The sequence below is a fragment of the Mus caroli genome, unplaced genomic scaffold (genome assembly GCF_978045245.1).
Source record: "Mus caroli unplaced genomic scaffold, Mus_caroli_1 scaffold_5, whole genome shotgun sequence".
In the NCBI taxonomy this organism is placed as follows: domain Eukaryota; kingdom Metazoa; phylum Chordata; class Mammalia; order Rodentia; family Muridae; genus Mus; species Mus caroli.
Genome location: NW_028227260.1, coordinates 113,357,881 through 113,380,904, shown reverse-complemented (window position 1 = coordinate 113,380,904; position 23,024 = coordinate 113,357,881). Strand labels below are relative to the sequence as shown.

General features: G+C 39.1%; 1 pseudogene; it reads right to left on the bottom strand.

Annotated features, from left to right (window-relative positions):
- Nucleotides 1-7,816: 7,816 nt before the first annotated feature.
- LOC147004754 (X-linked lymphocyte-regulated protein PM1-like) lies at nt 7,817-19,445 on the bottom strand (annotated as a pseudogene).
- Between the last annotated feature and the right edge of the window lie 3,579 nt (nt 19,446-23,024).

The window sequence follows — 23,024 nt, the reverse complement described above, 5'->3', positions numbered from 1 at the left end:
CCTTGCCTGCGACCTTGAATTCTTTTCATCTTCACAGTTAAGATGTTCTTAGGAATGCCTTAACAGCCCTGCCCTGGCAGGCCTGGGGGCTGTTCTGCTTTGTTCTCAGTCCCAGGCCTGGGCAGTGGGCTCTTAAACAACTCACAAGTTACAATATTTTACCTTCCTTCAAAAAAATTAAAAGTTAATGGGGACACAGAGCAGGCTACCTCTAGGCCTTCTGGTCTCAATACTCCTCCACCTTATGTGGAGAATTTTTCTGATTCTTTCCTCTCCAGGGAGGAAAAGAAAAAACTTTTATCAGGCATTCCCTGTCTATGAAGTTGCTGATGGAGGGCGAGTACATGGACCTGTGGAGTATATTCAGATAAAAGAACTTGCTGAGTCTGTATGTAATTACGGATTTAGTGCCAATTTTACCATATCTCAAGTTGAAAGGCTTATGACCTTGGCCATGACTCCAGGAGACTGGCAGACAACAGTGAAGGCTGCACTCCCTAATATGGGGCAGTACATCGAATGGAAGGCGCTGTGTCATGACACTTCTCACGCACAGGCAAAAGTCAATGCCACTGCTGAAGGCGATCAGACAAACTGGACATTTGAATTATTAACAGGACAAGGGCAGTATGTTAATAATCAGACGAATTATGATTGGGGAGCATACAATCAAATCTCCACTGCAGCCATTAAGGCGTGGAAAGCACTTTCCAGAAAGGGAGAAGCTAGAGGATACTTGACAAAAATCATACAAAATCCTCAGGAGTCATTCTCAGACTTTGTAACTAGGATGACAGAGGCAGCAGGCAGAATCTTTGGAGACCCTGAACAGGCAATGCCGTTAGTGGAACAGTTGATTTATGAACAAGCCACACAGGAATGCAGAGCAGCGATTACACCCAGAAAGAGTAAAGGACTGCAGGTCTGGTTAAGGGTATGTCGTGAGCTTGGAGGCCCCTTAACTAATGCAGGGCTAGCAGCTGCCATCCTGCAGAGCCAAAGGCGTTCAGATACAAGTAATCACAAGATCTGCTACAATTGTGGCAAACCAGGACATATAAGAAGAGACTGCCAGGCCCCCGTAAAAAAGAAAGTGCTAGGACTGTGTACTATGTGTGGAAAACGTTATCATCAAGCCAGTGAGTGTTGCTCAATTAGAGACATCAAAGGCATACTTATTCAGTCTGGACCTCCTCAGGCAGAAAGAAGTGAAGACAATTCAAAAAACGAGTTTCTGGGCCCCAGGTCTCAGGGCCCCAAAACATATGGGATCCCAGCTCACAACAGACGGACACTACAGTCCACAGAGCTGCAGAAGTCTCACCAGGAGTGGATATCTGTTCCACAATTTGATTCATGCTGACACCTCAGGTGGGGGTGCAGCCCATTCCCACTGACTACAAAGGGCCTCTGCCATCTGGAAGCGTCGGCCTGATACTGGGCCGGGCATCCCTTACTTTACAAGGCCTCACTGTTCACCCTGGAGTCCTAAATCAAGACTATGAAGGGGAACTTCAAGTTCTTTGTTCTTGTCCTCAAGGTGTTTTTTCTATATCACAAGGAGATAGAATAGCTCAGCTAATAATCTTGCCAAGCCTACATGGCTACTCCCCCTCCTCTGGTGTCCTTCAAGCTGCTAGAGAAATTGGCTCTACTGGCAAAGATTCTGCTTACTTAATAATGCCTCTTGATTCCAGGCCATCCTTAGAGTTAGTTATAGAAGGGAAACAGTTCAAAGGGATTTTGGATACAGGAGCAGATAAAAGTATCATCTCCTCCCACTGGTGGCCAAAAGCTTGGCCCGTTACTCAGTCATCACATTCACTACAAGGGTTAGGATATCAGTCCTGCCCCACTATCAGCTCTCGATCCTTGAGCTGGCAAGCACCTGAAGGTCAAACGGGACGATTCACTCCCTATGTCTTACCACTCCCAGTTAATCTTTGGGGGAGAGACATCTTACAGGCAATGGGAATAACCTTGACTAATGAATACTCACCACAAGCTGTACAAATGATGAAGAAAATGGGCTATAAAGAGGGAAAGGGACTAGGGAAAGGAGAGCAGGGTAGACTTGAACCTATTCCTCAAAAAGGTAATAATGGAAGACAAGGCTTGGGTTTTTTCTAGGATCAGCTGTTGAGGGTTCCATGCCCATACCATGGCTTACAGAGGAAGTTGTATGGGTTCTTCAATGGCATCTATCCTCTGAAAAATTAGAAGCAGCCACAAAACTGGTCTCTGAACAGCTATGCTTAGGTCATTTAGAGCCCTCTACCTCACCTTGGAATACACTTATTTTCGTAATTAAGAAAAAATCTGGCAAATGGCATTTATTACATGATCTTAGAGCAATTAATGCAAAAATGCGCCTGTTTGGGCCAGTTCAACGAGGGCTTCCATTGCTCTCTGCACTACCTAAAAATTGGGAAATTATAATTATAGATATTAAAGACTGTTTTTTCTCTATACCTTTATGTCCTCAAGATAGGCAAAGATTTGCATTTACCATCCCAGCCATTAATCATTTAGAGCCTGATCATAGATACCAATGGAAGGTCCTACCTCAGGGGATGGCAAATAGTCCTGCCATGTGTCAACTGTACGTGCAAATGGCACTTAAATCAGTTAGGAATCATTTTCTATCTCTACTCATATCAATTTATATGGATGACATACTCCTTTGCCATAAAAATTTACAGTTATTGCAAGAAGCATACCCTATATTAATAAAAAGGTTAGGGCGATGGGGATTGCAGGTGGCTACTGAAAAGGTGCAAGTTGCTCAAATAGGAGCCTTTTTAGGAACACTCATTTATCCTGACAAAATTGTTCCTCAAAAATTAGAGATTCGCAGAGATCATTTACACACCTTAAATGATTTCCAAAAATTATTGGGAGATATTAATTGGCTCAGACCATTTTTAAAGATTTCCTCTGCTGAGTTAAAACCTTTATTTGATATTTTGGAAGGGGATTCTCATATCTCCTCCCCTAGAGCCCTTAATCCTGCTGCCAATCAGGCATTGCAGACAGTAAAAAAAGCTTTGCAAAAGGCTCAATTACAACGCATTGATGAGTCACAACCTTTTGATTTGTGTGTCTTTAAGACAGCCCAGTTGCCAACCGCAGTTTGTGGCAAAATGGACCTTTATTGTGGGTTCATCCAAATGCATCTCCTGCTAAAATAATAGATTGGTATCCTGATGCAGTTGCACAGCTTGCCCTTAAAGGCCTAAAAGCAGCTATTACCCACTTTGGACAAAATCCTAAAGTCCTAATTGTACAAATACAATATGTTTTATTAAATAGAAGATTCCCTGTTTATATTACTCATGTCAGGGCACATTCAGGCCTCCCTGACCCTATGTCTCTGAGAAATGATTTGGCAGATAAAACCACTAAGGTTATAGCTGTTGCTCTGTCTTCCCAGGCAAAAGCAGCAAAAGAATTTCATAAGCGCTTTCATGTGACAGCTGAGACTTTACGTCACCGCTTTGCATTAACTAGAAAAGAAGCTTGAGAAATTGTTACTCAATGTCAGAATTGCTGTGAATTTTTACCTGTCCCTCATGTGGGAATAAACCCACGTGGCATAAGGCCTTTACAGGTCTGGCAAATGGATGTCACGCATGTTTCCTCCTTTGAGAGAAATCAATATTTACATGTTTCTATTGACACCTGCTCTGGTGTAATGTTTGCCACACCTTTAACAGGTGAAAAAGCCTCTCATGTTATACAACATTGCCTCGAGGCATGGAGTGCTTGGGGAAAACCCAAACTCCTTAAGACAGACAATGGACCAGCTTATACCTCTCAAAAATTTCAACAGTCCTGTCGCCAGATGGAAGTGACTCATCTGACTGGTCTCCCATATAATCCTCAAGGGCAAGGCATTGTGGAACGGGCTCACCATACTCTCAAGTCCTACTTAATTAAACAAAAGGGGGGAGTCGAGGAGGCTCTACCCCCAGTACCAAGAATAGCTGTTTCTATGGCACTCTTCACTCTTAATTTTTAAAATCTCGATGCCCAAGGCCACACTGCGGCTGAACGTCATTGTTCAGAGCCTGACAGGCCAAAAGAGATGGTAAAATGGAAAGATGTTTTAACTGGTCTCTGGAAAGGCCCAGATCCTATATTGATAAGATCCAGGGGAGCTGTTTGTGTTTTCCCACAGGAAGAAGACAACCCATTCTGGCTGCCAGAACGACTGACAAGAAGAATTCTGACACCTGAAGATGACTCCCGGATGGATCCCTTGGAAACTACCTCTAGCCCTCGTGCTACCTCTGTGGATTTGGGTTCCTAGTATATTTGGAGACTATAGATGGGCAATTCTGTCTGCTTCCCTAAGCCCATGCCTGTCCGTCATGATACAGCTGTTTTTCCCAAGTTTTTTACGACCAATAAAACTTTAGGCCTGCCATACCTACCATATGACCCTATCTGGGCACCACTGGGAGAAAAACGCTCCTTTAAGGAATGAGGTTCTCTCTGTTTCCAAATTAATGAATTGGGAGATTGTATCAGACTCACCAGATGAGCTTTGGGAATGTTTATTAAGCACCGAGGAGGTTGGGTAAATACAACCCAAGACACCTCCAACAGAGATATAACCCTTACAAATCGGATTTTCTGGCAGGAGGCAATTTGGGTTAATGGTACATTTCTACCACCTAACTTTTCAGACAAAGAACGCCCCAGTCAAACAAAACTGGCTCCTCATTGTGACTTGGAAGATGAAGGGCTGATCCCACCTTGGTCTGATTGTCAATCCTCCATCACTCGTTGGGCAGATAAGAGTAAAACCTTTTCCCTTTCTCCCAACATGATAGGTGACCCAGAAAAGAAATATGTTATGAAAAAGGGACTTTTCATACAAGACTTTAAAATGCATCCTTTTAATAAATGGGTACTTTGTGGGATTAATGGTAGCTGTACAGATATTAATCCCTTGGTTTTCCTCCAAGGAGGAGCTGCTGGAAAAGCGATTTTTACTGGTATTTCAAAATTTGCTCAGTTTCATCAAGTTCTATTACCTGATAGAACCATTTATCAAAATTCTACTACTGAAATCACTGGACTTAATAAGACCTTGGTAAAACAAATTAATTATCCATATACTCCAGTTTGTGTGTACACCCCTTTCTTGTTTATTCTTTCTAATGGATCCTTTGAATCCTGTACTAATGAAACCTGCTGGATGGCACAATGCTGGAACCTTAAGTGGGCCAGCCGTGCAATGCTTGCCAAGATTCCACGATGGATTCCTGTCCCTGTGGAGACTCCTTCCACCGTATCTTTGCTCAGGCCAAAGCGAGACTTTGGCATCACTGCAGCTGTTGTGGTGGCAATAGCTGCCAGTGCGGTGGCAGCTACGGCTGCTGGAATTGCTATGACAACATCAGTCCAGTCAAGCACAACTATCGAGCAGTTGTCCTCCTCTGTGGCAGATGCGATTGATCAACATTCAGTGCTCAGTGCCCAATTAAAAGGTGGGCTAATGATAGTGAACCAGCGCATTGATCTGGTGGAGGAAAGGCTGGAAATTCTGCTCCAAATGGCACAGCTTGGCTGTGATAAGAAATCAGGAGCCTTATGTATTACTAGTGTCCAATATGAAAGTTGGATGCGTGCAGCTAATCTATCTAAAGAATTGTCTTTGTTTCTTACAGGAAACTGGTCTGAAGGATTTGATGAAGAGATTGAGGCGCTACATATAGCAGTGATGGCGATTAATTCCACGCGTGAGGACCCGTCATTGGTTGATGGAATAAAAGGACTTACTTCCTGGATGTCTTCTGCATTCTCATATTTTAAGGAATGGGTGGGAGTAGGCCTATTTGGGGCAGCCCTGTGTTGTGGATTAGTGTTTTTACTATGGCTGGTTTGCAAACTCAGATCTCAACAGAGACGTGACAAGGTGGTAATTGCTCAAGCACTTGCTGCCATAGAGCAAGGAACCTCTTCTGATATTTGGCTATCCATGCTCAGAACTTGATTGGCATCTGAGTTCTCTGCTATTACATTCCAAGGATCTGTGGATCCATTGCACTGGAATGAGAGAGACTCATTGATCTTTGATCAGCCTTTTACATCGCTGAGGTTTCCTCATTGCACGCGATGGGATGAGCATGATTTCCCCACTAATTCATTTTTTTTTTTTTGGCTGGCCTCTTTTGTAGAGTTCGCCCTAGGTCATTTAGCAGTCACTGTCACACAGTACTGTGGTATCCAAAGACGGGCAACTTTCCTCATGCACAGACCAACCTAAGGCATGGGGCCCAGTGGCGATAGGGTTTTCCAATGACAGGTAAGGCTGTGACATTGGAGGAACGACCTAAAACAGGAGCCACAGTAGATGGACATAACTGCATTGCCTAGACCAGCCTTGTTTTATTATAACTAGAAGGGGGAGATGTAGGAAGCCGTGATAATAAGTGCCGTCACTAGATGGCGCTAAGCTCCATTGTGCACATGTGTCGGAGCAAATGCCTGCCAAGTCACTAGTCCGTCCCCTGGGACATTTGAGACTGTGGGTGGAACCGCCAGTAGTATTAACACGTCACACCTGTGGGTATATATAGCAACACGTTTCTATCCTTCTTTGTTCTACCTCACGACTATGAATAAAGTTTAACCACGAAAGGTCTTGACTTGTGTTCTGTGTGCGTTCCTGCAGGACGGGAATAGCACAGGACACTCTAGAATGTACAAGAGACCTGAGAGGTGAGAGAATCTCAGGACTCAAAGGGAGGGACCTTAGATGAAATGCCCTGCAGTGGGGTGAGGGAACTTGTAGAACCCTCCAGTGGAGAAACAGGACATCAAGTGGAAAGATTGGGTTGCCATCCCACAGTCAAAAGCTTTAACCCAGAATTGTTCCTGTCTGAAAGAAGGACAGGGACAAAAATGGAGAAAAGCCTAAGGAAAAAGAGATCCAGAGACAGGCCCAAATTGGGATGCAGCTCAAGGAGAGGCATCAAAGCCTGACACTATTACTGATGCTATGGTGTGCTCACAAAAATGGGCCTATCATGACTGCCCTCTGAAAGACCCAACCAGCAGGTGAAAGAGTCAGATGCAGACATTTACATGCAACCAATGGACAGAAGCTGGGAACCCCTGTGGTTGAATTAGGGAAAAGCTAGAAGTAGCTGAGGAAGAGGGCGACCCTGTAGGAGGACCAACAGTCTCAAATAACCTGGACCTCCCAGGATCTCTCAGACACTGAGCCACCAACCAGGCTGCATACAGCAGCTGATTTGAAGCCCCCAACACATATACAGCAGAGGACTCCCGGGTTTGACACAGTTAGAGAAGGTGCATCTAACCCTCAAGGGACTTGAGGCCACAGGGAGTAGGGAGGTCTGGTGGGGTGGGGGTAGGATGGTGGGGACATCCTTTTGGAGATGGGGAGTGGGGGCGTGGGGGGCATGGCAGAAGGAGTTATGGCATGTGGAACAGTCAGAGGGCAGACAAGGAGGGGGATAAAGTCTGGACTTTAAAAAAAGATTAAAGAATAAATTTTAAACAATTCACTACATTAGTGTGTGAAAGTTCGGTACAAAGGAATATTTGCCACTCACTTATTCATTTAGATTTTGTTTGGAAGTTAATATAAAGAGGCTCTTACACTTAAACAAGAAAATGATTAAAGATGTTTAAAAATAAAGGAGTTCTATTTTGACTCTAGAGGTATACCTCCTAGTTGACTTTATAATCACATCAGTGGGGTGTAACATCCTTCTTAGAATCATCAGAATAACAAGGATTAAAGAGTCTTTCAAACTCAGTTTCATAGGGGAAAAAAAGTTAGCAAATTTTTTTATTTGGTTACAAATGTACCAGCAAGTAAAAAATATGTATGCTTCATTAGTCTGAAGATGGGAAAGTAGATGAGTACTTCAGAGTATGCTTCATAATGTCTCTTTTAAACACAGACATTTATTTTCTCAGTTCTCCATCTACATCAAAAAGCATATTGTCGTTGTTGGTCTCCGAGTTCATCAAACCCTAAAACAGAAAAGCACTTCTTACTAAACAAACTCCCAAGCATACAAATAGGAAAGATTCTGTGCAAATGATGTATAGACGTGCTATATATAGTTAAGCCAGATAATTATACTGTTAATAAACTATGAGGTACATCTGAGGTCAAATTCCCAGTTTATCATTTCATGTCTTCAATAATTCCTACAAAGTCATTAGGATTTTACAGATAATATCAGTCACTTCAGTCAGAAATAATTCAAAATAGCAAGTAGTTAAACTTTTTGATTCCTAAAACATATTTAGTTTCCTAAGGACATTTTATTGACTATGCGCATACCTCCATGCACACCTCCATGGACTTCTCATTCATGTCTTTAATTGCTTCCAGGGTCTGGCTCTGACTACATTTGGACAGTTTTAATGCTTGTTGCTCTTTTTGATAATTGCTCTACAAATGTAAAAGGAAAACATTACTATAACAATTCTGTTCATTTTGTTGTTACTGCCATGCAGCATGAATGCTAGGCTAAGATTCAACCACTAAATATATCTCCAATACTAAAATGTTTACGTGAGCAAAAATAATTCAATATGAAACTTAAAAGGAATAGTTTTCTACGTGATTTAACATTTTAACAACTATGACTAAATATACTTATATTTTTAAGTAACATGAAATACAACTATACTACCAATTGTGGGTTAATAAAACTTTTTTTTAAATGAGAAAGTGTTTGCCATGCTGCAGAGACTGGCCTTAGCATCTCAAGTACTTAGGTTTATAGGCATGCACCATGTAAACATGAACTTGGTAAAATCCTAGCCCTGGAAGCTTAACTCTAGCTAGTGTTAATGCTTTTATCATACAATGGCCTCCTTTTACTAAATAGCAGAAGCAATCCCAAGAGTTGGTTCACTACCTCATCTCTGTATGTACCCCCAACCTAAGGTGTATGTGCCACTTCTTCTACTTTCTATTCCTTTCTTAAGGATGCCTTACACTATTCTTTACTAAGTCCAACATCTTCACTTGTCTCAACTATTGTCAAGAGTTTCAGCAATTGTAACTGTTATTTTAAATTTATGACTTAGCTGGCTGTCAATGTAATGCCTATAAAACTAACTTTTATAAAGTTTGAGTTACAATGATCACAAGATCATGAATAGTCTTGATCACTTAAAGACATCCTACCTCAAAATAAAGTGTAAAGAGATGTCTGGGGATAAAGTTTAGTGGTAGATTGGTTTTCTCTAGGTTTCAATCTCAAGTAACACATGGAAGTAGTAATATACATTTCTCTTTGTATTCTTTATGTTGGCACACAACCATGGTAATTTGCATTTTATAAAAAATTAAGACAAGCTCTTTACACCTTTTCTCCTTGGGACACTACATTCCTATTTTGTCCTTTATTTATTGTGATCAGTTTAACCTCACATATCCACTCAAATCATCCTGATTATGTACAATGACCTCCACTTTGCGTATTTTCCATTTAAAAATCATACACATGCATACATATGGAGACAAAGGATTAATATTGGGTGTCTTCTTTGGTTGCACCCTACTGTTTGGGAGACAGGATCTGACTGAACCTAGAGCTCATCCATTAGGCTACACCTGGTGGCTAGGAAGCTCTGGGAATCTTCTTATCTCTGAACTAAATCTGAGTTTGGTGGTTCTAAAATGCTCACCACCACACTAACTTTTATTGTTGTGGTGGTTTGTTTTTAGTTTTGCTAGTTTGTTGGTGGTGGTTGTGTAGGTGGTGGTAGTGGTGGTGGTCTGTGCATGCATGCCTACTCAGGGAATATAAGCTCGGGTCTCCATGCCTACACTGAGAAAGATTACCAAATAAACCATTTTCCAGCCCTGCAAATCTATCTTATTTGGCCCATTAGCAACATATGACACAGTTAGTGAACTTTTCTTCCTTAAAAGTTTTCCTTCACTTATGGTAGTATTCTTTCTACCAATTGTTCTCTTCCCTTGCTGGTTCCCTCTCAACCCCTCCCCCCCTTGCCCCATGCAGAATTACAAATATTTAAGTTCTCTGGGGGTCTGTCTTTAGATTCCTCATTTACACTGATGATCACTCCCCCTTGAAATTTCATCCAGAGTTCAAGGTATAAAAATTGCCTTCAATTGGAGTATTTTTTTTTTATCTTCAGTCCCTATCTCTTTCTTGAACTGACATATAATGGCAGCTTCCTCAATGCCTTCCCAGGCAGGAATGGATCTCCTGTTCCTTTCAAATGTAATACTTCTGAAACTATTAAACAATCAAATAAAAATGTAGTTAATATGGTCATCATCTCAGGTCTTACTTGGAAACCATGTGATGACTACAGTCATTGGTACAGTAATGGAGAGATGATCTAAGATAGTTTGGTGATATTCTTCCACAGGAATATTCTGCTAGGGTCGTTGAGACAGCCTGATGGAAACAGGTTGTTTCCATCCACTGTTGTTACTAAATCTGTACTAAGTTATGATGGTAAGAACTGATTTACCAGTTTGAATTGGCTTTCTAATATTAACAACAGAGTCCAGATGACACCAGTAACTAAGCTTTCACTCTCCTATCAACTGTACCTGAGGCTGACATACTGTGCTCACTTTTGTAAAAAGTGGTAATCCTCTTTTCATTTTCAGCAAATGTCTGCCTCTTGAAAATTTATGATCTTGACTACCATAAAATACCTAGTGGTTTTCATTGATATAGTAGTATGTGATCATACTTCTCTGGTTTACAATTCAGTAGGACTAGAACAGAACCAAGGATAGATAGATAATGAAACTTAATTTAGGTTCATGTGCCCAACACAAGGCTAGTTTCTCCATTCCTACCTGATACTTAGTTATACTAGGTTAATTATAAAGTTAGTTATAATACTAACCATTGATTTTTCTTGTTCTTCATTGAATTTCTGTATATCCATATCAAACTTCTGAAATGTAGTTATATCCTGCTCACACAATTTGTGGTTGATCACCTCGCTGTAAAGCAAAGTAATGAAAGCAGTCACATTTCATACCAATATGAAAAAAGAACACTCAAAACAAATTAAATAGCCCATTTCATACTATAAAAAGAAAAACAGCAGTACAAAATTATCTAATGGGAAATCATTACAGATTTTTCCCTAACAGATTATCAGAGAAGTTTTCTTTTATGTTTTAGCTTTTCAAAATTAAAGAGGTTTTAATACATATACATCTTAATTTAGGAAATTAATTGTATTTCAAAGTATTTTTTCATTAATTTCTACCAAATATAAGGTCTAATTTATTTTCCTATATTTATTCAGTTAAGACTTAGTGCAAAACATAAGTCAATTAAAATATATAAATTGTCTGCATATGTAATTGATCCTTTTCCATATTGTTATAATAAACCATAAATTACATTTCTAAGATTTTGTGCAAGACTTCTGTGTTTCCACAATGAAATTAAATCAAATTTTAAAATCTAATTAACAGGTACTTAAAGTAGAAAATAAAAATTTTCACAGATTTCTGAGATTAGATTTAGTTTCCTTGAAGGCATGAAGTTATAGGGTTAAATGCTTAGACAAAATCAAAGACACACATTTTTTACTAAAATCTCAGACATGGCTTTTTTTTTTTTAACTCAGCCATATATAATTTTTTAAATGATACAAATGTGACCCTACCAAACTAAAACCTCTACCTCTCCCATTTGTTCATTTGCCAAAGTCATTCTAATTTCTGGTTGCTTTCTTTGAAAGATTCTTTGATATAAGGTTCCATGTTTTTCTCTTTATGTGGCTCCAGGTCCAAGGTATCTCAAATAATCATCTGATATCTATGGGCAACAGGCACATATGTGGTGCACATATATACCTATAAGCAAATCACTAATATACAAATATGTCTGAAAAATAAGTATTAAGAGCATTGTTTCCTAAGCCATGTAAGATGTTTTGGGCCTATGATCCTAGTCTAGGAAGCTTAAGCAGGAGATTTCCAGTGTATAGGACAACATAGATTACATAGCAAAATTTAGGCCAGCCTGAACTACATAGTGAGACCATATCTCAAAGAAAAATTATTGTCTTCTAAGAAAGCTAATGTAACATTCAATTACATATAATTTAAAACAGATTCTTTTGGATCTGAGTATCATTCTCTCACTGGTTAGTAAAGCTGTCTTTTACTTTCAGTTACATAATTCATTTTATGAAAAACAAAACCAAACCAAACAAAAAACAGTGAGGGGATTGGAGAGATGATTCAGTAGTTAGGAGCACTGGTTCCCTTCCAGAGATCTGAGATTGGATTCCCAGCACCTCCAAGATGGCTCACTACCTATAACTCCAGTTCCAGGGGAATCAATGCCTTCATCTGGCCTCCTCAGGTACCAGACATACAAGCTGTGTGCAAGCAAAACAAACATACCCATAAAATAAAATTTTAAAAAAGTAATAAGGGTTACATTAAAGAATTCAGTTTTGCACTGTGTCAAATAAAGAAAGAAGCACAGAGGAGTCCTAGAAAAGAAAATGTCTTAATATAAAATTAATACTAGGTCAATGAAAAACTGTTGAATGTACAGAATTTTGTATACATATCACTTAGGTTTGAATACATGGAACTATAAAAGAGTTTACATCTTTTTTTTCCTCTAAAATCCCTTCAAAGCAGTTATGAAGATACCTCAATAGTTAAGAGGGTTTACTGTGAAAGGAGGAAGTTCGCAAATTTGAATCTAGTACCCATCTAGAAAACCAACCATGGATGGTTGCTTCTACAATGGCAGCACTGTGGTAGGCAAAGTGAGAATTGCTAGGACTTGCTGACTGCTTGTCTAACTGGATGTTCAGTGACAGAGCCTGACTTAAGGGAATAAGGTGGAAAGTAACAGAGCAAAACCCAACATCCTCCTCTGCCCTCCACATTTGTATATATGCACCACACACACAAACATACAAAAAATAAAAATTAAGTTTAATTAATGTCACACCTCTGCAAAAAGCATCATTTTCACTTCTGTACCACAGGAAAAAGTAAGTCCATGATGCTAAATCAAAAATATTTGCAAGAGTCTGTGTCATGAGTAGACCTTGGGTGCTGAATCTGCAACTAGTCCCACAATACCCAGAGGAAGCTCAACTCCAAGGTGCTCTAACACACCCAGGATCACAGCAATGGCATCAACATCAGGAGTAACTTGAGTCCCTACGGATCCAGGGACACAGGAACTCCTGCCTTGCCAGTGGCATGGATTCCTTCTGGTCTGAAACTGCACCTGGATCAGACCTGGGTTACTGGCTCTGCACCCACTCTTAAAACACCCAGAGGAAGCATGACTACCAGGTATTCTGAAATGCCCAAGATCACAGGATTACAGAGGAAGCTCGACTCCCAGGAGATCAGAGACACCCAGGAACACTGGAGTTCTGACAGAAGATCACAGCTGAGGGCATGACATCTTTCCCAACACCCTGTGTATGTGGGACCCCCACAAGAACCAGGGAAACAAATCATCCTCCCAGCCAGAGGCACAGGTTCCTTGCAGCATGCAACTGTGTCTAGAGAAAACATAGGGCTCTGGCACCCCACCAAATCTTGCAACACCAAGAAAAAGCTTAACTCCCAGGAGCTTTGACACAGCAGGATCTCACTAGATTGTTCACACCAGGATATCAGGATCCAAGAGGCAGCATGACTTCCAGGAGTTCAGACACACCCAGAATATCAGGATTGCAGGATCCCAGGATCCCAGATAGCTGGACTCCAATGAGTTCTGACACAACCAGGATTACAGGAGGGATAGGCTCCAGTCAGAGACTGCAAGGGAAGGTAGCACCAAAGAAAATTAGATAGCAAGAGTTAAGTGCAAGAATATAAATAATAGAAACCAAAACTAGTCGGCATCATCAGAACAGGTGAAGGAATTGAACAAAAACCATCTAGGATCTAAAACTGGAAATAGAGTTTAAAAACTCACAAAGACAGATGAACCTGGAGAAAGAAAACCTAGGAGACATAGATGCAAGCATCTCCAACAGAATACAAGAGATAGAATAGAGAATCGCAGGTACAGAAGATACCATAGATACACTGACAGAACAGTCAAAAAATGCAAAATGCAAAAATCTCCTAACCCAAAACATCCAGGAAATTCAGGACACAATGAGATGACAAAACCTAAGAAAAATAGGTATAGAGGAGAGAAAAGATTACAAATCAAAGGGCCAGCATATATCTTCATCAAAGTCATAAATGAAAACTTTCCCAATCTAAGGAAAGAGATGCACATGAACAAACAAGAAGCCTACAGAAATCCAAATAAACTGGACCAGAAAAGAAATTCCCGCTGACACATAATAATCAGAACAACAAATGCACTAAATAAAGATAGTATATTAAAAGCAGTAAGGAAAAAAGGTCAAATAACATGAAAAGGCACACCTATTAGAAATACACCAGACTTCTCACCAGAGACTATAAAACCAGAAGATTCTGGACAGATGATACACAGACCCTGAGAGAACACAATTGCCAGCCCAGGTTACTATACCCAGCAAAACTCAAAATTACCATAGATGGGAAAACCAAAATATTCCACGATAAAACCAAATTCACACAATATCTTTCCACGAATCCAAACCTTCAAAGGTAGATGGAAAACTACAACACAAGGAGGGAAACACTACACCATACAAAAATCAAGAAAGAAATCTTCTTTCAACAAACATCAAAGAAGGTAGCAACATAAACATAATTCCACCTCAAACAACAAAAGTAACAGGAAACAACCAACAGTCACTGGTCTTTAATATTTCTTAATAGCAATGGATTCAATTCCCCAATAAAAAGACATAGATTAATAGACTGGATACATAAACAGAACCCAGGATTTTGCTGCATACAGGAAACCCACCTTAGTGACAAAGACAGACATTACCTCAGAGGAAAAGCCTGGAAAATCTTTTCCAAGCAAATATTCCCAGGAAACAAGCTGGAATAGCCATTCTACTATGGAATAAAATCAACTTAAAACCAAAATAATTTTTTGTTGTTCATTTTGGTTTTTGTTTTTTAAAGATAAGGACTGTCACAATATTTGTCAAAGGATGAATCAACAAAGATGAACTCACAATTCTGAACATCTATGCTCCAAATGCAAGGAAACCCAAATTCATAAAAGAAACTCTACTAAAGCTCAAAGCACATATTGTACCCTATAATAATAGTGGGAAAATTCAACACCCCACTCTCAACAACGGACAGATCCTGGAAACAGAAACAAAACAGAGACACTGTGAAACTAACAGAAGTTTTGAAACAAATGGATTTAACAGAGGTCTATATCTATAGATATCATAGAACATTTTATCATAAAACAAAAGAATATCCCTTCTTCTCAACACCTCATGATGCCTTCTCCATTACTGACCATATAATGTGTCACAAAACAGGCTTCAAAAGATATAAAATTATTTAAATAATCCCATGAATCCTATCAAGTCATCACTGACTAAGGCTGATCTTCAATAATAATATAAATAATCCAGGCATGGTGGCATATGCCTTTAATCCCAGCACTTGGGATGCAGAGGCAGGCATATTTCTGGTTTGAAGGCCAGCCTGGTCTACAAAATGAGTTCCATGACAGCCAGGGTAAACAGAAAAACCCTGTCTTAACCCCCATAATAATAATAATAATAATAATAATAATAATAATAATAATAATAATAAAATAGAAAACCCATATACACGTGGAAGTTGAAAAACAGTCTACTCAATGATAAATTGGTCATGGAAGAAATAAAGAAAGAAATTAAAGACTATTTTGAGTTTAATGAAAATGAAACTACAACATATCCAAACTTATGGGACACAATGAAAGTATTCCTAAGAGAAAAACTAATAGCTCTGAGTGCCTCCAAAAAAGAAACTGGAGGGAGCATACACTAGTATCCTGACAGCACCATTAAAAGCTCTAGAACAAAAGGAAGCAATTTCACCCAAGAGGAGTAGAAGGCAGGATAAAATCAAACTCCAGACTGAAATCAAACAAGTGGAAACAAAAAGAACTATACAAAGAATCAACCAAACCAGGAGCTGGTTCTTTGAGAAAATCAACAAGATAGATAAACCCTTATCCAGACTAAAGAGAGGGCACAGAGTCAGTATCCAAATTAACAAAACCAGAAATGAAAAGGGAGACATAACAACAGAAACTTAGGAAATCAAAAAAAAAAAAAAAAAAAAAAGATCCTACTATAAAAGCCTATACTCAACAAAACTGGAAAATTTGGATGAAATGGACAATTATCTAGACAGATATCAGGTACCAATTTAAATCAGGATCAGATAGACCCTGCAAACACTCCCTGAACCCCTAAAGAAATAGAAGCAATCATTAATAGTCTCCCAACCCCCTCACCAAAAATAAAAACCCAGGATCTGATGGGTTTAGTACAGAATTCTATCAGACCTTCAAAGAAGACCTAATACCAACACTCTTCAAACTATTACGCAAAATTAAAAAGAGAGGGAACACTATTCAATTTGTTCTAAGAAGCCACAATTACACTTATACCCAAAACATACAAAGACCCAAATTAAGAAAGGAAACTTGAGACCAGTTTCACTTATGAATATTGATGCAAAAATACTCAATAAACTTTTGGTAAACCCAATTCAAGAACATGTTACAATGATCATCCTTCATGATCAAGTGGTCTTCATCCCATGGATACAGAGATGGTTCAATATATGGAAATCCACAATGTAAAAAATGGCAAGGAAAAAATCCACAGTATTATCTCATTAGATGCTGAGAAATCATTTGCAAAAATTCAACAACACTTCATGATAAAATTCTTGGAAAGATCAAGAATTCATGGCCCATACCTAAACATAGTAAAAGCAATATACAGCAAACCAGTATCCAACATCAAAATAAATGGAGAGAAACTTGATGCAATCCCACTAATATCAGACAAGACAAGACTAGATAAGGCTTCCCACCCTCTCCCTACCTATTCACAGTAGTATATAATATAGTAGTATTCTATAGCACTAGATGTTCTATCCATAGCAACTAGACAACAAAGAGAGGTCAAATGGATAAAAATAGGAAAGGCAGAATTCAAAATATCACTATTTGCAGATGACATGATTGTATATGTAAGTGACCCCATAAATTCCATCAGAGAACTCCTAAACCTGATAAACAAATTCAGCAAAGTGGCTGGATATTAAATTAACTCAAACAAATCAGTAGCTTTCCTCTCCTCAAAGGATAAACAGGCTGAAAAAGAAATTATGGAAACAACACCCTTCACAATAGTCACAAATTATCATACCTTGGTTTGACTCAAACCAAGCAAGTGAAAGATCTGTATGACAAGAACTTCAAGTCTGAAGAAAGAAATTGAAAATCTCAAAAGATGGAAAGATCTCCCATGCTCATAGATTGGCACAGTTAATTTAGTAAAAATGGCCATCTTGCCAAAAGCAATCTACAGATTCAATGCAATCTCTATCAAAATTCAAACTCAATTCTTCATAGAGATAGAAAGGGCAATTTGAAAAATCATTTGGAATAACAGAAATCCAGGATATCAAAAAAACTATTCTCAACAATAAAAGAACTTCAGGGGGAATCATCCCCGACCTCAAGCTGTATTAAAGAGAAATAATGATAAAAATGTATGGTAATGGTACAGATACAATGACTTCATGAAATTCACAGGCAAAAGGATGGATCTAAAATATATCATCCTGTGTGAGGTAACCCAATCCCAAAAGAACAAACATGGTATGTACTCACTGATAAGTGGATATTAGCCTAAAAGCTCAGAATACCCAAAATGTAATTCACAGACCACATGAAGCTCAAGAAGAAGGAAGAGGACAGTGTGGGTGTTTCAGTCCTTCTTAGAATGCGGAACAAAATACTCCTTGGAGGAAATATGGAGACAAAGTACAGAGCAGAGACTGAAGGAATGACCATCTAGAGTCTGCCCATCCTGTGGATCCATTCCATATACAGACACCAAACCCAGTCACTATTGTGGATGCCAACAAGTGCTTGCTGACAGGAGCCTAATATGGCTTTCTCCTGAGAGGCTCTGTCAGAGCTTGGCAAGAACAGAGGCTGATTGTCACAGCCAACCATCAGACTGATCAATGGGTCCCCAGTGGAGGAGTTAGAGGAAGGACTGAAGGATCTGAAGGGGTTTGCAACCTTATAGGAAGAACAACAATATGAACGAACCAGACCCCCCAGAGCACTCAGAGACTAATCCACCAACAAAAGAGGGGGTCCCATGGCTCCAGTTGCATATATAGCAGAGTATGACCTTGTCAGACATCAGTGGGAAGAGAAGTCCTTGGTCCTGTGAAGGTTCAATGCCCCAGTGTAGGCAAATGCCAGGATGGGGAGGTGGGAGTGGGTGGGGGGTGAACACCCTCATAGAAGCACAGGGATGGGTTATGGAATAGGGAGTTTCTGGGGTGAAACCAGGAAAGGGCTATTATTAGAAATGTAAAGGAAGATAATAGAGAATAATAAATAAATTAAAATAAAAATATTCACAAAATACTACATATAAATAGGAATAATTCATTAAGATGTCATATAGTATATTAACTAATATTTCCTAATATGTAAATTATGTTAATACTATATAGTTTTAAACACATTATATATCCAAAAAATGTACCTTCAAATTTTCCCAGAATATTTTGTACTGGAGATCTATGAAGTAATTAAAGCTTTAAAAAGTAAGGATACCTTTTGATGGCTCAGCTTTTGTCCTACAGCAGGACGATGAGAGTTTGACCCACAGCAATACACCCTCCAAGAAAACCATTCAAATTAAGGATTAATCTTACGGAAATATTGTTTATAATATATATCATTTTCTAATTATTAATATAGATTACTTGCTATACAATCAATAAAACTTTTCTGGAAGTACTTACACTAAGAAGGAAATAATAAGTTTGAACATATTACCGTGTATCTCCAACTATTCCTTCAGGATTTGCATTCCCATCATCATGAGTTACTGGATTCTGTACTGGGTTGGTAATAAAACAAGATATTAAAACAATTATGTTATTTTGAAAATTTTAATGAAATGCTTTGTGATCATTCAGGCATAGTGCCAACATTAGGTTTTAAAGCAGATCTATGATTTGTCTAGAAGTTAAACAAAATCAAGTAATGTCTAATTGTCATCTAGAAATATATTTTAAGCTATTTATTTACATGTTGTGATTAAAGACAAGAGATGCAATATGAGATTTTTGATCTTCATTACAGTCCTAAGAAGAATAACTAGAAAAAAGGAAGTGTAACATCAATGCCCAACATAAGATATCTGGTATCTTCCATAAGGTCCAATTCTGAAGCATTCCCATCTTGCTGTTCACCACTTAACAAATTACAGTTTTCCATTGGTGTCTATACAGAACGTGCAAAACGCTGCCATTCCACTGAGAAACTTACGTTTTCAGATTTAAAATAAAAAAATAAATTTTCTCAAGCCATTTGAATCAAAAAAATCACTTAAACTAATAAAATTGAAATATAAAATAACATTAAGGAATGAATTTTACAAAAGCAGCACTTTATAATTGGGATTATAAAGGTATAGGAATATATAGATATAGGTAAAATTAGAAATGAAGTATATGAAATCTCTTAGAAAAGACTTGTTCCATTGCAGGTGAGTTGGTAAAAGTCTAAGAAACTGCAGGACACAATCAATACCGAAGACTGGATATACTATACCTTCAGAATGAGCCTCATCCAAAACATTTATGTCATCTTCATCTTCATCATAGTCAAGAAGTAATAAGTAACCGTTCTTTGGTACCACCCACATTTTCTTTGCCATTTTTCTCTTAAGCACTCAGTTGTCTTCTCAGTTACAAAAATAAAAAGGAAAAAAGAATAAAAACATAGCAATCTGAATCCAAAGGTATCATTTAAATAGTTAAAAATGTCAAAAAGTCAAATAATTATCTTAGCTCATTGAAAGATTGTTTCTTTTGTTTTTTAACACTTATATTTTTAATAATTTGTCTTTATCATAGAGTTTTGAATACATATTCAATATAATGACATATATATATACATATGTATACACACACACACATACAAACACACACATATATATATATATACATACATATATATATGTATATATATATATATATATATATATATATATATGCTTTCCCTTACAATTTCCTCCATGTATCCCATTTCTCATGTCCCTCTCCCTCCCAACTTTGTTTTAAAATCTTCTTTAATTTACGTATTTAAAAACCTTCTTTAGAACCCAAGTTAACAATCTACCATTTCTCAGTTTAAAAAAAGGCAAAAACAGGCCAGCCTTTAATGTGTGAGTCCTCCCCTTCCCACCAAAAATGTTGAGCAAAATGTGTTTGCATTTAAACTTTGAGGCATCTGAATTTTGATCCTATATCCCAAAGATTCTTTTTAAACAAAACATCAGCAATTCCGTTTTTCAGTGTATCTCAGTTTTAAAGTAAATTCACAGTACTATTCAGAAAGATAACGAGCATGGTAACTATATATTCATGTCAAGAAGACCCAAGAGTGTTTGTCTACAACAAACACTCGCCACGACCACCCACACAGAAAATCCTTATATTGGAGAAACGTGGGATTGGGGGAAGCCGAGGATTTCAAACATCTGCAGATTTTTAGTTCAAGGCTTGCCCAAGCCAGGCCAGCCTGAGCTACAAAGGAAGATCCCTTTCTACAGAAATAAAACTGAGAGAAAAAGCTGAACTTGGTGGTGCAAGTCTTTAATCCCAATACATGGGCGACTGAGACAGGAGGATCGGTGCTCAGAATCCTTCCCAGATTACTTATTAATCTCTTGCAATGTCTCCTCTTCTTCTTTTCATTCATTCTTCCTACACCACTCCCTTCTCTGCAATGTCCATAGAGTGTATACCAAAGGAACACACCATAGAGAAGACAATGAAGAGGGAGGAATCCTCAGTGTATTTCTAATGGATCCGGGACAGCACACAGGACAAGCACCAAGTTGGACCCTAAGGCTCCTTACAGCACACAGGACAAGCTCCAAGGCTCCTCACTCACAGACCCATGCTCCCTCGACCCCCAATCCTGCAGCCAGCTCGCTGATCCTATCCCCAGGACCCAAGATTGTGTCCTCCAAGGGTTCACAATCTTCCAAGGCCCTGACCTATTCAATCCTCTGCCATGAATATGGTCCTCCACCTTCATTTAACAATCAGAAGCCATAGGAAATGGGGACCAGGAGGCTTTTCCTCACATAGTGACCACCTGGGCCTGATATGCCACACCGTGACACACCTCGATTAACTGTCCAACAACCCTGATCAGAGCAAATTATCACTTACAGGTTATCTCAGAGGTGAACACTTTCCCAACAGCACCCTTCCGTGCTCAGCTCTTCAATGGTAAAAAACCGTTGTCAGCAAAGATGCCTGGACAGAGGCTTCTGAGGACCCTTTGTGACGCAAGCTGGAGTAAACAGGTCTCACCCAGGGACTGCACTGATTGGCTGAATATATCCTGCACATGCGTACATGGAGTACCAGGCACCATTGCTTCAAAGGGAGTTTTCAGGAGGTGGGAATGAACTACTACTGGCTTTAAGACACTTTCTAGGTTCAAAAGTCCATACAGACTTGAAAAACTTGAACAAACGTGAAACATATGAAACAATGCAAACGACACTACTTTATTTCAAATGTAGAGGCTCTTGTATGCAATTTCTGTTTCTATTTATTTATGTGCATAACATTTAATGTGTGTGGACTTTTTCTGAATGTACTTACGCACACCACAAGAGTTTATTCTGTCCTAAGGGATCAGAAGGGAGCATCCAGATCCCCTATATCCCCTGGTACCCTCCTGTCTCCACCTTCCTAGTACTGACCTTGATTACAAGAATGTGCCTGACCCTTCTGGCCATCTCTCTCACTTATGCCTCTGTTGCCTATAGAGTCTGGAAGTGTGCACTGATTCTCTGAAACTTTAGCTGTGCATAAATTGTGATCCAAGTTATGGGTGTTTTGTGCCCGGTCATCTGCATAGAACAGGTGCTTTTAACAGCTGAGTCATTTTTCAAAGCACTGTTTTGTGCACTTATTTGCACTCCTCTGGCCTCTTCTGGTACCAGGCATGCATCCGGTGTGTTTAAATTTATGGTGACCCAACACCCACCCACACCCACCCACACACATTCACAAACACACACACACACACACACACACACACACACACACTGTACATACACATATGCCCAATGATAATTTTTAATTTTCATATTTCTCTATAACTCCTTTTGTACTATTTCATGCCTTGTCCAACTTTATTGTGAGGTGTATTCCTTTTCTTTCTTTGTTTTTTGATTGTTTTCAATTTTTTACTAGATATTTTCTTCATGAACATTTCAAATGCTATCCCGAAAGTCCCCTATACGCTCCCCCTCCCTGTCCTTCTCCCCTACCCATCCACTCATACTTCTTGGCTCTGGCACTGCCCTGTACTGCAGCATATAAAGTTTTCAAGACCAAGGGGCCTCTCTACCCAGTGATGGCCAACTAGTCCGTCTTCTGCTACATATGAAGCTAGAGACACAAGCTCTTGGGATAATGGTTAGTTCATATTGTTTTTCCACCTATAGGGTTGCAGACTCCTTCTGCTCCTTGGATACTTTCTCTAGCTCCTCCATTAGGGCCCTGTGTTCCATCCAATAAATGACAGTGAGCATCCACTTCTGTATTTGCAAGGCACTGGCATATCCTCCTATGAGACAGCTATATCAGTGTCTGTTCAGCAACATCTTGCTGGCATGTGCAATAGTGTGTGCTTTTGGTGGATAATTATGGGATGGAAGCCTAGGTGGGTTAGTCTAAGGATGGTCCATCCTTTTGCCTTACCTCCAAATTTTGACTCTGTAACTCTTTCCATGGGTATTTTGTTCCCTATTCTAAGGATGTATGA